The sequence below is a fragment of the Agelaius phoeniceus genome, chromosome 1, assembly GCF_051311805.1.
Source record: "Agelaius phoeniceus isolate bAgePho1 chromosome 1, bAgePho1.hap1, whole genome shotgun sequence".
Lineage (NCBI taxonomy): Eukaryota > Metazoa > Chordata > Aves > Passeriformes > Icteridae > Agelaius > Agelaius phoeniceus.
Window position 1 is genome coordinate 152,694,398 of NC_135265.1, and position 12,274 is coordinate 152,706,671.

General features: G+C 46.7%; 1 protein-coding gene and 1 long non-coding RNA gene across 16 annotated transcripts in view; both read left to right on the top strand.

The window, feature by feature from the left end:
- ADGRB1 (adhesion G protein-coupled receptor B1) overlaps nucleotides 1–12,274 on the top strand; it is a 290,231-nt gene that overhangs the window by 10,986 nt on the left and 266,971 nt on the right. The window lies entirely within an intron of this gene.
- Nucleotides 8,499–10,920, top strand: LOC143696163 (uncharacterized). Its single transcript, XR_013185578.1, has 3 exons — nucleotides 8,499–8,709; nucleotides 9,474–9,514; nucleotides 9,949–10,920. It is a non-coding gene; the product is annotated as an uncharacterized LOC143696163 (long non-coding RNA).

Sequence of the window (12,274 nt, forward strand, 5' to 3'; positions counted from 1 at the left end):
TGACTTGATGTCAGTTTTCTAGACAAGGGGTTTCCAAGAATTGCCTTCTTGGCAACTCCATACCCCTGTATCTCTCTGGAGTCCTACACTGATTTTTTTGGCTGGGCTGTGACCAGAGGCAATGCCACAGCATCTTTGGTTAGAAATGTGCACTCACCCTGCCCTAAAATGTGATACTTGCATTCTTTTATTCACATATCACAAAATATTCATGTTTTTGTGAATATCTTCTTCTGTCCTGGGAAAAGCCTTGGCTTGTTCTGCAGTTGAGTTTTCCAGGATGTGGAAAGGGAGGATACTCCACCAAAAGCTGCAACATCTCCTTCCTAGTTTTGTGATGCTAATGGCTGGTGGATCCCTCCCTTGCCTGGTTTGGCTTTTGAGTTGTGTGAGGAGCAATGATTTTCCCAAAAGGACCTCTAAGACCATCCTGGAATGTCCCTGACAATATCACCTGGCTGCCAACAGCATCAGGTGCAATATGGGACAAACTGCTGGGGGTTGGGAAGATGGTTGGTAAAGTCAGCTGTGATCCCTATCAGCCCTTTGTGTCTTTGTTGGATTGGAGCTCATTTTAAAAGGCTGAGAGAACTGAACCACCTTCCTCCTTCCTGCCTCGAGCAGGCCTTAAACCTGTTTGTAGAAGATCCCACCACAATTATCCCCATTTTGCCTGGCAAGGCGAGTGAGGGACAAAGCAAGCACTGATTTTTCTCAAAACTCCTTTCCCTTGCCTAGAAGAGTGGTTGGATGTAAATAGGACGTGGCTCTTCCCAATCCTGGAGCTGGGTCAGCAGTGCTCTGCTCTGACAGAGCTCAACGCGACGGCCGCGAGCGCCGCGGATGCGCCACGCCAGGCACGGCGCCTTCCACGTGGGCTCAAAGCCCTCCCTGCAACCTCCTGTTCTCATAAATGCAATTTATGAGCCTCAAGGTGCCCAGCAGGCCGTGGAGAGGTGGTTATTAAAACCCCAGCTTCCCACCTCAGATTACAACCCAAATGCTGTGTTTGTTTCCCACTTCACGCCGTCCCTCGGGGGTTTTCCTTTAGCGCTGAGCCCTTTTGAAGTTGCTGCTGATTACAGAGCAGGCAGTGTAATAATCTCCCTGTGGAAAGCATTTGGAGCTGGGGGGGAAGGAAATCAATCACCCCAGAGCAGGGGTCAGAACTGGGGTGGGGGATTAATGGTGCTGCCAGCCAACCCTTCCACTCAGGGGCTCATCCTGCTCTGATGGCTGCAGCTCCTTAGACAGTCACAGAAGGAGCATTTCAAAGAGGGTTTAAGCCCTGCAGATTGGCTCCCAGTCTGGAAGGTGACTTCAGTGCTATAGTTATTCTGTCCAGTCACCCTCATCAAGCACTGGCAGCTGGAGCTCTTCTTGAACCCTGATTTTCTCAGTTTTTGTGGTGACTTGATTGGCTGTTCCCTGGCTCATCAAAGGACTGAATAATTTAAAGTTATTATGCTTTATTTCTTCCCAAATTATTGACCAACACTATCTTGTGCCTCTGCACTTTTCCTGATGAGCCTTTTCGGATTTACATCACTTGATCACTGTGTGTTGCACAACACTGAATATGAGCATGGCCAATGCAGAACCCCCGAGCACAGAGGCAGCTGCTTGGTCTGTGGCTTGAATTAGATGGAAAGTGAACCTCTGGCAGAGCTGAGGCCAACATCTGGAGGTCTTGGGATTGTGCTTCATCTCCAGCTCAGCCCTTTTCCTCTGTGAAATTCCTGGAGAGCTGTTACTATCTCTGAACTGGTTTTTTGCACCCTTTCCATCAGGAAAATTTATTTATTTATTTATTTGGACATCAGGCCTCCTGCTGGTGAGTTCTTGTCCTCCAGATGTTCTTGACTTGATCCACAGCAGGTCCTGGATGTCTGCAGTATTTGGATTTTGCCAAATATTAACCATAAATAGCTTTGAAATGTGCAACAGCACAAAGCCTGGCACTTTTGCATTGGTGTGATAGGCAGATCTGGGAGATGGAGGGCACCATCTGCTGATTAATGGCTGTTTCCTTTTATCTCATAAATCTGTAGTGAACTATTAGCTGTAGTAACTGTTCTTCCTCTTTAAGAATAAAATCTCTAACATTTGTAAATATTCAAGGTGAGTGGATGGCAAGGAGACCTGGGTAAATACGATGCTGTTGTTGGCACCATGGTGGCTGGTAGAGGCTCTGACTAAGGTCAGCATGGCTGTGCTCTGTAAAATCAGATTTTTTGAGACATCTTTCCTTCTTAATTCAGAAGTGGAGGTGGGCTTCAGAGTTTGTCAGAGTTTCTTTCCTTTCTGGTTAATCGTTGCAAGTACTTTGCTCTTCCAGCACCTCTCGTGTGTGCAGGGGTATGAACCCTTGCAGATCTTCAATCAATGAAATATCACATCAAATGTTAATTAACAATACATGCCAGGGCTTGTTCTTCGACTCGGTGACCTGGTGCATCTCGCTGCCACAGAACAAAACTCTCACTGTCTCCCCATATGTGATTTACTCCTGATCCTAAGGTTTATTACCAATAATCCCTGTCCCATGCCATCCCCTGGGTAGAGTTTGGTATTTCCTGGGTAGAAAATCCATGGTGGGGATGGATTCCACATAGAATCATGGAATATCCTGAGTTGAAAGGGACCCACAAGGATCATCAAGTCCAGCTCCTGTGACAGTTCATCAGATGATTCCTGAGACTGGGTTCTGTCTCTGTGCAGCCCAGCAGTTAAATTGCAGACAAAAATGCCATTTCTATATGAAATAATGCTAATAAATAATGAATGACCAGGAGAAAAAAAAAGGCTAAAACGAGAGGAAGCCACTGGCATCACAGTCCAGCACAGTGGAGTGTGGCAGCTCAGATGAGTCTCCAACATAACCTTGACCATCTGGGCTGCTTTCCTGAATCCAATCTTGCTGTTTCATAGAATCACAGAATTGTTAAAATTCAAAAAGACCATCAAGATCATCAAGTCCAAATATCAGCCCAGCACTGCCACCACCAAATTCCCAATCATCCATGTCAACAGCACCACCATCACCACATTCACCATCGCCCATGTCTACACATTTCTGAGCACTCCCAGGGATGATGATCCCACCACCTGCAAATGCAGTCCATTTCAATATTTTACAACCTTTATCATGAAAAACAAAAATCCCAATATCCAAACTAAACCTAATCTAAACCTTTGATTAATGCCCATGGCTTGCAGGGCGACACCAGTCCGGTGCACACAGGAAGAGACAGCCAGGCTTGGCAGCACTTTTTTTTGTCCAAGTTTCAGTGACTTTCAGTGTCTGGGCAGGCTCTTGGCTCCTCCTTTGCACCACTTCTCAGCAGTAATGAGGTAACACACCACTGACTTCTCTGAGCATCTGTTTCATGGGGGAAGTGATTTTCCTCACTGCTGTACTGATTGGAAGTGGAACAGCCTTCAGTCCTGTGCTGTGTTCAGGGGGCACTGAGTCTCCCACAGGCTCAGAGAGCTTTTATCTACAAATGCCAACCTGTAACCCAGCAGTGGCTTCGAAACCATATTCGCTTGTGAGACAAAACCTGATAATTTCTGGCCATTCAAAAGCATTCAGGAACATCCTAAATTGTGTCCTCTGGGCTGGAATACAATGTCAAGTCTTTTGTATTTCAGATTCCCTGGTATGATTATTGGAGCAGGGGGATAGAGTCACTACATGAGCAATCAAGGACTTTCCACCCCCTTTTTCACCACCATTAGGGTGGTGAAATTCCTGGGGCATTTAGATGAACTCAAGAGCACTTTTTAATCCTCTACCCCTCTTGTGCCATATTTAGGGCTTGGTAAACTAAACAGGGATAGGACACAGATCCAAAACCTGGCCTGGTTTTGTGCAGGCTGTTTAATTTTTAGAAATGTTTTGGAACATCTTCTCAGGCAGCATTCTCTCATCCCAACACTGGTCCCAGTTCAGAGGAAAACATGGCCAGGGACTGTTCCCAGCAGGGACATGAGTCACCTTCTGGCAGGGAGAGGGGTGAAATCCTCAGCTCTTGTTGCCCTGTGCTCATTTTGAATCAAGCAGCAGCTCATGGGCTGAGCTGGGTAGAGATGCCTGTCTGGGGGCTCCTCTCTGTGCTGTAACATCCCCCTGCCACCATGCACTTTTACAGCTCCATAGATCACTGGGTAAAACCCACATTTAATTCTATGGTAAGGTCACTTTTTAGTTAAAAGGGGCAGAATGGATTTAATTTATAATCCTCTCCAACTTTATGGCTTGCATTTAGAGTTATATCTATTATGTAGTGCCAAACACGTATTATAAAAATTGATTCCCCCTTTTCTCCTCCCTAGATTTGCTGTGTCAGGCAGATTCTGATTGCCCTCCCCTTTGCTTTAAGCCAGCAGATAGACTGAGGTGGTGGATCTAAACGTCAGGGATGACATCTGAGCCTGCAAAGTGCAAGTTTATAGGGAATGGAACTGGCCCAGATCTATTCCTGGGTGTTTGGGAAGGAACACCATTTCTGCCAGCCTGTCACAATGCAGGACAGGAGGACAGAGCTGCAGTCTGCAGGGGAAAACGCAGCTCAGAGTCAGGGTGAGGTGCAAAGTGGTTAGTAGGTGACCTGGTGTTGGTGTCTTGGTGTGGGTCCTGCCACAGCCACGTGATGTGGGCACATCCCTTAAATTCAACAGCAAATTTTAGGCAAGGGACATAATGTTCAGAGGAGGTCATAGTGAAGAATTTTTACTTTTTTATTCCAGGAAAGTCTTCAGACAGTTTTTAAGGGAGTTTTAAGGAGGGAGGAGAGGAAATGGGGTGACACCAACAGGAATTAGCCTAAATTTACCACCTGATCTTTACCTGCAGCACTTGTGTTCTGTACCCACACTTTGGCACCTTAAATAAGTTCAGTGGTGTCTTTGCAGAGCAGAGGACATCAGAGAGGGGCAGAGAAGGAAAGGCAGCAGCAGGAGTTGTTGTGATTGTTGAGAATTGTTATGAACTCCTTTGGTCAGGGCTGCTGTGTCCATCCCGCAACAGCTCCGGGGATGCTGTGACTTGTGGCAGGAGTTGGGTAAAGCTTCAGAGACGTGCCTTCCCTTGATTTAGAGGCTCCCAAGAGGTGATGAATGGAGCACTTAGAGGGAGATTTGAGCCTCAGTCAGGGCTCTGACAGGAATGGGAGCATCCCTAGATCACAGTCCATTCTCTGGGAGGGCAGCAAGGCGGGGATCTGCCTCCCTCTCTCGCAGCTGCATTCCTGTGGCAACATTTTTCTATCTCTGTGATTAAGTTGTGCTCATAAAATCCTTACCAAACCCCCCAGACAAGCTGTTAACTGCCCTTTAAAGCTGAGCTGGGGAGAAATGAGCCACATTTGCCTACACACAGCCCTGGCCATGCTTGATTGAGAGACTGCAGTAAAACCCGAGCTATAAATAAAACACATGTGCCTGTGTCCACAACAGTGTTCTCCTGAGAAGATGCCATTTGCTTCAGGACTTCAGTGAAATAGCCATATTTTCAGCCTCCATTTATATTAATGAGTGGATTTTTTAAAACTGTGGGACTTTTTTAGGATGTTGCTTTTTGTTTGATTATATATTTTTTAATTTCTTTCCTTTGTAGCAATGAGAATAAGGCAACAAAGGAGACTCAGGGACATGAAGAAGGTGGCAAGGGACAAAAGGGACCAAAATACCTGTTAGTGGTGAGGGACAAGCACCACTTGGTTGGGATGCCAGGGATGAAGAAAGATCCCTCATTCCTTGAGCAGGTTCACACTGCTGCTCCTCCTGAGGCTCTTTCCTGAAAGCCAGGCTGGGTTTAACTGGCAATAGAACAATCTTCTCTGAGGGTTCCATGGGCCTGAATGGAGAGATCTGTGGGCTCATCTTTGCTTACTGAATAATGAAACAAAGCCAAAAGAAAAAAAATTTGGAAATTATAAAACAGGAGCTTGTCAAATGTTGGGTTGCTTAGTTTTGTTTTGTTTATTTTTTAGTCTTGACTATGGACGATGATCAGGCTCTCTAGTGATTCAAAAATCACACCCAGGTTTTATTTTAAGTATTACTTGTACTTGTTTTTCAATATAATCTGTCTTTCATAATCGCAGAACCTGAGAAATTTTGATCTGAATGCCAGGTACTACGAGAGTGGTGGAATGAGAATCTGAGGGCAGAGGTATGTCAGAAAGGAGCAGGAGATTACCAAACAGTAATAAGGACTGAATACAGTCTCCATGGGGAGTGAAGGATTTGCCTCTGCATCTTTTCTTTCAGTCTCCAAGGAGCTCTGTCTCTGGAACAGCAGCATCTCAGGAACTGAAAGCAGCAGTTCACAGGGAATGAGGGTCTCTCTGGCACTGGAGCCACATTTATCAGCATCCTGGCTGAAAAAGTCATGTAATTTAGCTTCATTGTGCATGTGAAGATTGGAAACCTGATTTTTTTTTTTTTTTTTACTTAAATTTGCCAAAAATTAGACAATGCAAATGAACCAGTTTTGGACTTGGAGGTGAGATTTAAACAAGGGATAGAGGCTGAGTCACACCTGTGGGGAGAAAAATCCTAAAGAACCTTGTGCCTCTGCTGTAAATAAGTGGGTTAATATTTAGGCTTGATGATCTTTTCTAAACTCAATGATTCTGTGATTCCAAATATGCTCATGGCACCTGTGATGGGGACAGTAATGACTGCAGGAGGAATGTGAGGGTGCGATTGAGACAGAGAGACTTCATGGGATAATAAAAACAGGAAAAGGTCAGGGGCCACTGTGCTCAGAGTGATCATTTCATCATTTGGTTCAGATTTGCCCATTTGCAAAGATTTCTGCCACGTTAAAAGGGGAAGGAGATGGTTCATCATTGGTTCATCTTTCATCTCTCCTGGAATGTTCAGCTTGACATGGAGAGAAAAGCCAGGCAGGAGGGGGAAAGTTTTCTGTCCCCATTTCCGTGGTGTTCAACACCCCCCAGAGGTTTTAGCAGGAGATTGTGGCTCAGAGGAGGAGGAGAAAGCTCAGACAGGGAAGAGGAGAATCACAGAATGGATCATTCCTCAATGAGAAGATCTGCTGGGCTTGGACAGAGTAGTTTAAAAGTGTCCCAGCTTTTATCATCATTCTATATCTTATCAGAAGGGGGCTGCTCCTTGGAATTTTCCCTGGACTCCTAAAATCTCTGTATCCTTGAGGATAAGGCATTAGAGGTGGAGGACCTTAAATTAAAAATGAGCAGAGAAATGGAAGGAGTCTCTGCTGCCTGCAGAAGGTCATCAGTCAGACTGCAGGCTGTCACCTGAGTCCTTGAGCCATGGGAGACTTTGATGTAAGGTTGGAGCAGAAAACTTTCACTTGGTTGCTGATGAGTCACCAAACACCTGAGAGGAAACAGAGGGAGCAGCTCGGGTGGAGAACCACAACAAAGCAAAGCCCTATCGAGTCCAGCTCTATAGGTGGGAGCAGCAGAGGGGCGAAGTTTCCACCTTTCTGCATTAAATACAGAAGGACAGAACTGGAAAGCCACTTCCAAAAGGCTTCCCTAATGAAATCCACCTCAACATTAGCAGGGAGATTTCCTTCTTAATCATACATGATTGACTGTCCTGAACAATAGTTGTTCTCGTGGCTAAAATCTCAACCCAGGTATACTTTTTTGCCAAATCAAGCCTGTCTATTCTCACAGCATCACCGCCCTTTAATCTGAAGTTTTTTTAAAATTCCTCTGGTGCTTCCTTTTCAGAGCTTTAATTACAGCATTTTAATTTTCTCTTCATTTTCCTTTTGCAAAGCCAAGTGCACCAGTATCTTGTGGCAAATCTGGTCATCTTAGTGATCATTCTTTGCAACCCTGTCTCACTGTGAATTCATGTTACTTGAAGCCGAGCACAAAAATGGATCTAATATTTTAGACATGGTCAAAGACAGTGTCTTCCTAATATCTGGAAAACCTGGCAATATTGCCCCTCACTGTGTCCTAGATTGATACATTGTCTTTTTCACAGCGTGTTATTTGTTTTTACCCAATCTCTGTCTTTACCTTCTGCCGGTTTTTTTCTGCTCTGCTGAAATCACTTTACTCTTTTTCAGCTTTTAGCTTAGGAATGTCCTCATTACCCAAATGTGACAGAGTTATTTTCACGTCACACCTGGGGGAAACTAAGGCAGAGGCAAAAAAAAAAAAAAAAAATGACCTGACCTTCAGGGAGGAGGTGGCAAAGCTTTGCCAAAAGCAAGGAGACGGCGATTCCTTGGACACCAGGCTGCTGTTGGCATCAGGGCTTTGTCCTGCCCCGATGAAGTCGAGGTTCCAATGCCTCCCCGTGGGCACAGGCTGCCTCTTGCAGGCAGGAATTCTCATGAGGAGCCCGGTTGTTTTCCCTGCATCCCCCCCTCCCTCCTTCGCCGGGACGGGGATGAATGGGAAGAGAGAGGCTCTGAGTGGACTCTGTTCTCCAAGCCCTGTCGCTGCTGAATTTCAAATAACTCCCCAAACAAAACCCACACAAGCAGCCCCTTGTGCTCCTCTATCTCCTCTCTCTTTGGCCTTTAGTCCCCAGGCTTGGCAGCGCTGCTGCTCTTCTGTGGCTCGTCACATGCGAGGCGGGGAGGATGGGCGGCTTTGTCGCCCTTCTCTTTGCTCAGGGGTCTGGAACAACAGAGCCCTTTGCCTTGTTTGCTTTGCAGGGCCACGAGGGAGCAGGAGGAAGGAGGAGGTTGGTGTAACCCCCTGACAGGGTTTTTTGGTCGGCAGCAAGGTGAATTTTGTATGTTTAGAGGAATGACTGCTCATCCTTGTCCCCTGCCTCCCTCGGGCTGGCGGGGACAGCTCTCCTCCTTGTAGGGGGCAGTGGGTGCTTGGGGAGAGGAAAAGATGCTGTCCCATGCCTCAGGACAGGGAATTACTCCTGTTCCAGAAGGATTTGCCAGCTTCAGAGATCATGGCTCAGCTTTTGCCTTCAATTCAGGTAGCAGCGAAAAGGGACAGAGGGACAAATCCAGCTGGGAGCTGTGGTTTGTCCACGGTGCTGATATCCTGAGATATGTGGGATGGATGTCATTCTCCAGGCAGGGGTGAGAGTGTGGTGGAGTGGGAAGGAGAAAAACACAGCTCCTCTGATCACCTCTGCACCATTGCTCCCCAAAGCTGCTGGGACAATTGTGGAGAGAGGGCCAGGTCAATCCATGTGATCTGAGCAGGAGGTTTTTAGGGTTCTCGAGATGCTGAAACTCATTTTACTCATTATCCAAGTTGGACTTGAACTCCTTCACCCTGCAGGGCAGAGAATCTCCCTAGACAGCATGGTGGGGCCAGACTTATTGCAGATTAGGGCAGCTCCTTCTGACCTCTCAGTTTTCAGCAAGCCAAGCCTAATAGACTGGGACAGTGTAGCATTTTCTGCCAAAAAAAAAAAAAAAAGAAAAAAAAAAAAAAGAAGAGGGGGGATTTAGCACTATTTCTTTATCTCTTGTGTTTTAGACCAGAAAAGGCCTCTGTGCAAAGCTCACTCAAGATGCACTGTGAGTATTTGGCAGCATATTGTGGTGTTGTTCGCTCTGCTGTGCTCAGGCACAGGTCTCCTTTCAGCCCAGCTTTCCCTGCATGAGAGGGGCAGCTCATCCTGCCAGCCCTCTTGGAGTGGGCTGACTTTAAACAGCAGGACATGACCCCTTGCTTGTGATAGGGGATATTAACTCCTGACCTAAATAGGGAAAAAGAGGCTGAAGTTTATGGAAAGCCTGTTCCACTGGTCCGAGGAAAAGCCAGATGGCTTCTGCCTGTGATCTATGGAGCAGAAAGGGAAGATCATTAATAGCCATGGATTGCCCATGAGGAGGGGGTTAAGGGGTGGTTGATGCCTTTGCAAACTCATGGGGTGGGTCAGGAGACTCTGCCTTGTGGATAAATACAAGTTTTCCTTCTGCACAGCTCATCACTTCTGCTTTTTTTTAAGAGGGAAGAATGGCATCCAAGCCACTGTGGTGTTGGTCACCGCTGTTGAAAGGTTCATGGGGAAAAGACACAAGCCAGGTATAACTGGGGGGTTTTGCTGAATTTTGGGTTAATTAAGACAGGAATTCTCAGATGAGAGTCAATGGCCTCATTCTGCCTGAGGACAAACTGAATGAACATGAATGTATCCTCTGTCATTATATATATATTCTTAAAAAACAAAAAATATTCAGGATGTTTTATGAGGATTTACATAGATTTAGTACCATCCCAGTGTTTCTCTCTAGCTGGAGGAATAATCCTGAAAAATTCCTTGAGAAAAGTGCTTAATGGGAGTTGATTTTTGCATCTGTTGCTCTGCAAATCCAACACTGATTTCCTGTGCTGAGCCACTGCCTGTGTGTGATGCTCCACTGCTTTTGCAAGGATTTGGCTTTTTCCAGTTCTACTCAATACTCTGATTTTGACAGGGAGTTCCTATTAATAAATCTTGTATATCTCCCTAAATACGGTCTCTATAGCTAAGTATATATATGGAATAGGGAACACCTCCAACTGGGAGTGGTGTGGAAGGAGTCTTTTACTGCTAGGCAACCACTTGGAATCCAAGGCTGCAAATTGTTACTCAGGCTGTGACAGCTCCTTAACCCCTGAGCTCTTCTGCTGCTGAAACTGGGAAACAAGAGGCATTTTGAAATGAAAGTGAATTTGTTACAGTGAGAAAATTCAAATCCTTTCTGTATGTTTGTTTTCTAAATTGATTGAGAAAAAGGAGCTGATAAGGGTAGTTGTAATAATTAATAATACACACAATTTAATAGTATTAACAATACATTTTAATTGTTGTTAATAAAAACAAAACCCCAGTTAATATCCTTCCTTCCTTCCTTCCTTCCTTCCTTCCTTCCTTCCTTCCTTCCTTCCTTCCTTCCTTCCTTCCTTCCTTCCTTCCTTCCTTCCTTCCTTCCTTCCTTCCTTCCTTCCTTCCTTCCTTCCTTCCGCCACTTCCGCCACTTCCGCCACTTCCGCCCCTTCCTTCCTTCCTTCCTTCCTTCCTTCCTTCCTTCCTTCCTTCCTTCCTTCCTTCCTTCCTTCCTTCCTTCCTTCCTTCCTTCCTTCCTTCCTTCCTTCCTTCCTTCCTTCCTTCCTTCCTTCCTTCCTTCCTTCCTTCCTTCCTTCCTTCCTTCCTTCCTTCCTTCCTTTCTTCCGCCACTTCCTTCCGCCACTTCCTTCCGCCACTTCCTTCCGCCACTTCCTTCCGCCACTTCCTTCCGCCACTTCCTTCCTTCCTTCCTTCCTTCCTTCCTTCCTTCCTTCCTTCCTTCCTTCCTTCCTTCCTTCCTTCCTTCCTTCCTTCCTTCCTTCCTTCCTTCCTTCCTTCCGCCACTTCCTTCCGCCACTTCCTTCCTTCCTTCCTTCCGCCACTTCCTTCCGCCACTTCCTTCCGCCACTTCCTTCCTTCCTTCCTTCCGCCACTTCCTTCCGCCACTTCCTTCCTTCCTTCCTTCCTTCCGCCACTTCCTTCCGCCACTTCCTTCCTTCCTTCCTTCCGCCACTTCCTTCCGCCACTTCCTTCCGCCACTTCCTTCCTTCCGCCACTTCCTTCCGCCACTTCCTTCCTTCCGCCACTTCCTTCCTTCCTTCCTTCCTTCCTTCCTTCCTTCCTTCCTTCCTTCCTTCCTTCCTTCCTTCCTTCCTTCCTTCCTTCCTTCCTTCCTTCCTTCCTTCCTTCCTTCCTTCCTTCCTTCCTTCCTTCCTTCCTTCCGCCACTTCCTTCCTTCCTTCCTTCCTTCCGCCACTTCCTTCCGCCACTTCCTTCCGCCACTTCCTTCCGCCACTTCCTTCCTTCCTTCCGCCACTTCCTTCCTTCCGCCACTTCCTTCCTTCCTTCCTTCCTTCCTTCCTTCCTTCCTTCCTTCCTTCCTTCCTTCCTTCCTTCCTTCCTTCCTTCCTTCCTTCCTTCCTTCCTTCCTTCCTTCCTTCCTTCCTTCCTTCCTTCCTTCCTTCCTTCCTTCCTTCCTTCCTTCCTTCCTTCCGCCACTTCCGCCCCTTCCTTCCTTCCTTCCTTCCTTCCTTCCTTCCTTCCTTCCTTCCTTCCTTCCTTCCTTCCTTCCTTCCTTCCTTCCTTCCTTCCTTCCTTCCTTCCTTCCTTCCTTCCTTCCTTCCTTCCTTCCTTCCTTCCGCCACTTCCTTCCGCCACTTCCTTCCGCCACTTCCTTCCTTCCTTCCTTCCGCCACTTCCTTCCGCCACTTCCTTCCTTCCTTCCTTCCTTCCGCCACTTCCTTCCGCCACTTCCTTCCTTCCTTCCTTCCGCCACTTCCTTCCG